The 4,325-nt window shown below is 34.3% G+C and overlaps 1 non-coding gene across 1 annotated transcript; it reads left to right on the top strand.

Moving 5' to 3' along the window:
* The first annotated feature begins 2,950 nt into the window (after positions 1-2,950).
* Positions 2,951-3,023, top strand: trnav-aac (transfer RNA valine (anticodon AAC)). Its single transcript has one exon. It is a non-coding gene; the product is annotated as a tRNA-Val (tRNA).
* Positions 3,024-4,325: the final 1,302 nt, after the last annotated feature.

Genomic DNA, 4,325 nt, shown 5'->3' with positions numbered 1-4,325 from the left:
GCCAGCCTAAGTCTCGATACATGGGTGATGGCTCCTCAATACATTACTTTTATCAAGGTAGTGATGTTAAATACTTCTACTGCTCCAAGAAAGTATTTGACACATATTCAGCAGAGGGCCTGACCAACCCCAGAATGCCTTTTGAAGACTTTGCAGAGACTCCTTTTTTTCAGCGGGAACTGGAGGCCTCTAAGCAGAGAGGGACAGAAAGGAAGAGGGTCACAGTGGAGAGAAGCAAGCGGAAGTCAGCAGTGGAGCATCCTACTGGTCGTCTGTGCAGATTCTGTCACCTGCCACTAAAACAAGGACCCAACATCATATTCATACTGGTTTCCCTGGAGTGGCAGGCAAATACATTTACTGTCCTGCTAAAGTGTTTTCCCTTTATCAGGCTCAGGGAATGAGTTTGGAAATGTCATGGAGAGACTTTCAGCAGTCTCCATTCTATGAGTCTGAGAAGCAGAGGTGGATGGAGGAAAAGAAAAAATGACTTCACTGTGTTACAAAACAGTATTTGAGGTCTGGGCATGTCATTTGCCAAAGACATTCCTTGCACAAGGTTATGTATATATGTATATATATTGTGTTGCACTTTTAAAATGTTTTTTAAAAATTATTTCATATATTTCCATTTGTTCATTAAAATACCAAAAGTATTATATTATATTTTATTGTATTGCATTGCATTTTAGTGGGTTTTTATTTTATTGACTTGCATTGTTTATCGTGCTCAGTTTTATAAGCACTATATGTTAATAACTGTTATTATTAAACTCTGTACATAATTATTTAATGTTAAAATATATTTTTTCTTGTTTTTTCCCCTGTGTTATCCACAACTTTAGATTCTATTATTATCATTATTGTTGTTGTTATTTAATCTATAATTTATAGTTCATGAAAATATCAAAAGTAATATATTTTATTGTATTGCATTGTATTTTTGTGTTTTTATTTTATTTTATTGACTTGCATTATTTTATTTTATCTTGCTTCAGTTTAAACACTATATGTTAATAACTGTTACTATTAAACTCTGTACATAATTTTGTATTTAAAATATATGTTTTTCTTGTTTGTTTTTTCCTGTGTTCTCCACAACTTTAGATTTTATTATTATTACTGTTGTTTAATCTGTCATTTTAAATTATTTCATTTATTTCCATTACAAATCATACCAAAAGTATTATATTTTATTGTATTACATTCTATTTTAGTTTTTTTATTAGTTAATTTTATAGACTTGCATTGTTATTATCTTGCTCAGATTTGTAAACAGTAACATTTATTAACATTTAGTATTAAACATACCTAATTGTACATAATTATATAATTTAAAAACACATTTTTCTTGTTTTTCCTGTGTTCTCCACAACTTTAGATTTTATTATTGTTGTTGTTTAATCTATCATTAATTAATGTATATTTATTTAATTATTATATGTTTTGGTTAGTACTGTACTGTAGTAATTACATTTTTCAGTTTTACATAATGTGTATATTATTGTACTATAAATAAAAATTAGAAACTTACTTTTTTGCTATTTATTGGTTATATTTCATATATATGGGTTTTCTGTACATAGTTATACAAATATAAAGTGAATGTCTCTTTAAAAATTGAGGTCTAAAACATGATCAAAATGTTCTTTTCAATTATTCACATTCAAATATTTTCTCTATTATAGATAACTATACTCTATTATAATGTAAATGTTCATTAAGACCGTTGCACATTTTGAATATCCTACACAAGAACAATTATTAAAAGTTTTATTTTATCTTTGTGCACAAACATCGTTTATTATATGCTAATCGTACTTAAAGTGTATTTAGATGAAATATGATTACACATTCATTTTATGTTATTTGCGGCCGAGGCGGGATTCGAACCTCTAATTGTGTGTATTTTTCTCATCCTGCCTCCCTGGAATTTCCTTCCTTCCTATTAGCTAGTCAGCGTTCTACACCTATGTGCGGCTGGCCTCCGCGTGTGAGGAAAACGTGATAACCACTACAATACGGAAACCACACTTCTGAAGATTTCTTGTAATTTTCAGAAAATCTTGCAACGTGACAGACGAGGATACTTAAAGTTCTACTAGATGTTTCAAGAAAAACGTAGCCATAAGATATTTTGACCTCAAACTCATTTTCAATATAGGACCTAAAATATTTATTTGAAGTAAATTTGCTTTAATTCTTCCAGGGCAAATTAGTAGTTGGATTTCTGTAGTGCAAGTGGTTATCACATTTGCTTTATACATAAAAGGTCCTTCTAAAACAGCGGGAAACAAAACACACTTTTCAAATTCACTTGATATCTTAGCAAAAGGCAGTCGGGCCAGACAAAGATTTCAATAAAGACACATGTGCTGGCAAAAGCTGTGAACTGTCGTTTCCCTTCTGTTTTGTGTTCTGGTCATCGTTTTGGACCCTGAAACCCTGTCTGATCGACTATTTTTAGTGAGATTCTCATTAAAAAAAACCTGTTAGGTCCCAGGTTGAAACGAGGCAAAAACAACATGACTTTTTGGGGGAAAAATTAAAGAAAAAATTTGACAGGGTTTCAGGGTCCAGAATGATGACCGGTACACAACAAAGAAGAAAAATGCCGGCACATTATAACCACTACACTACATAAACAATGACTCTACTTTGCCCTGGTGATGAGGTCTCCATCTACCCAAACTGATTCAGTAAGAGAAAAGAGAGACATTTATGTCTGTAGTGCAGTCTTTCCCCCAAAGAAGCAATTCTAAAATCTGTGTTTCCACTCAGTCTAGAACCAGGGACTCTTCAGGTGTTAGGCAACCATAATAACCACTACACTACAGAAAAATGTCGTGTTGTTAATATAAGTGTTTTATTTTGATTTCGTTTCAGGAACTCACAAACCCCCTGCAGTTCCCCCACAGGCCCCCGGGCAGTGATAGGGATGGCAGAGTCTGTTTCCGTAGTGTAGTGGTTATCACGTTCGCCTAACACGCGAAAGGTCCCCGGTTCGAGACCGGGCGGAAACAAGATTTTTAGATTTGGTTCTTTGGGGCAAAAATTCTACAGAAGAAATGCTACAGAGGTGTGGAGACTATGTGTCTCTTATTGCTAAGTTGGTTTGGACAGATGGCGAGTCCTCTTACAAGGCATAGTAGTAGTCATGGTTTATGTTTGACAAGTGTTGCTTTTACAAAACCACATTATAAACAACTCAGTGAATTTCAGACGGAGCAGCACTTCCTACTGATCAAAGAGCTGTGCTTCACGGACAAGCTGCGCATAAAAACATAATCGCAGCCGTTGCGATATCAGCATCATACTAGACACAATTTACGCGAGATTTAGCATTAATCGCAATTTATCAGGCAGCCCTATTTATGTTTATATATTTATGTTTATATTCATGTTTGTGTTTGTTGTGTGTGAGTTTACATGCAAAAGTTCCCCGGTTCAAGATTGGGCAGAAACAAGGTTTTTAGAATTTATTCTTTAGCCCTATTCAGATGGTAATAGTTTGTAATGGGTCTGTATTTGAGGGTCTGTATGCTTCCTATTTGCTGGCTTGTTTAAATGCAGATAAAGTAGGGGTTCGAATTGGTACCTCTATTATGATTGAAAGAGTCCTTATGTATTTCATGCTTAATGGTATCAGTGTAAGGTTAATCTGATCTTAGCAAAGAAACCCTAATTTCAGTATTAAAGCATAAATCTGTTCTGACAAAGCATAAGTCTGATCTCAGCTCAGCGGCATGTCCTGTACCATTAATGTATTCATCTGTTTTAGTGAAGAAATCACAAAATTGCAATATTGTTTAAATTGTTTCTGAAATCTCAGTACAGTTATATCAAGGTAGATTTGAGTGATGCTCCCCTTTCTACAGCATAAGGGCCTTATAAATTATAATTAGAGTGAAGCAATTCATCTACACTTTGACTGTATGTATACAGGCCTAACAACCTGGTGGTCATTACTGTGTTTCACTCGCTGAGTGAAACTAAATGTGTAATACTGTACTTTAGTATTCATGTGTGAGGCACACATAACTACATATATGTTTAAACCGGCTTTAACACTTACAGTAAACCCGTTTTGTTATTCTTTAAACAAGTGCAAGAAGTTTATTGTTAAATTAGAGAAGCACTCACAAGTGCTTATTTAATGCAACAAGTCTTGAAGGACTGAAAGCACCACATATTAAAACTGTGGGCCACTTCTTTGAAAAAGGCAGACAGTAAAGCTGCTTGAATTGCACTGGCTTGCATTGGTTACCATGACAATGACATGTCACAGGAAGCGCTAACTCCACATAGCACACGCGTCACCTGGC

The sequence above is a fragment of the Sinocyclocheilus rhinocerous genome, unplaced genomic scaffold (genome assembly GCF_001515625.1).
Source record: "Sinocyclocheilus rhinocerous isolate Xijiao unplaced genomic scaffold, SAMN03320098_v1.1 scaffold26960, whole genome shotgun sequence".
Taxonomy (NCBI): domain Eukaryota; kingdom Metazoa; phylum Chordata; class Actinopteri; order Cypriniformes; family Cyprinidae; genus Sinocyclocheilus; species Sinocyclocheilus rhinocerous.
This window is presented reverse-complemented; position numbering and strand designations above follow the sequence as displayed.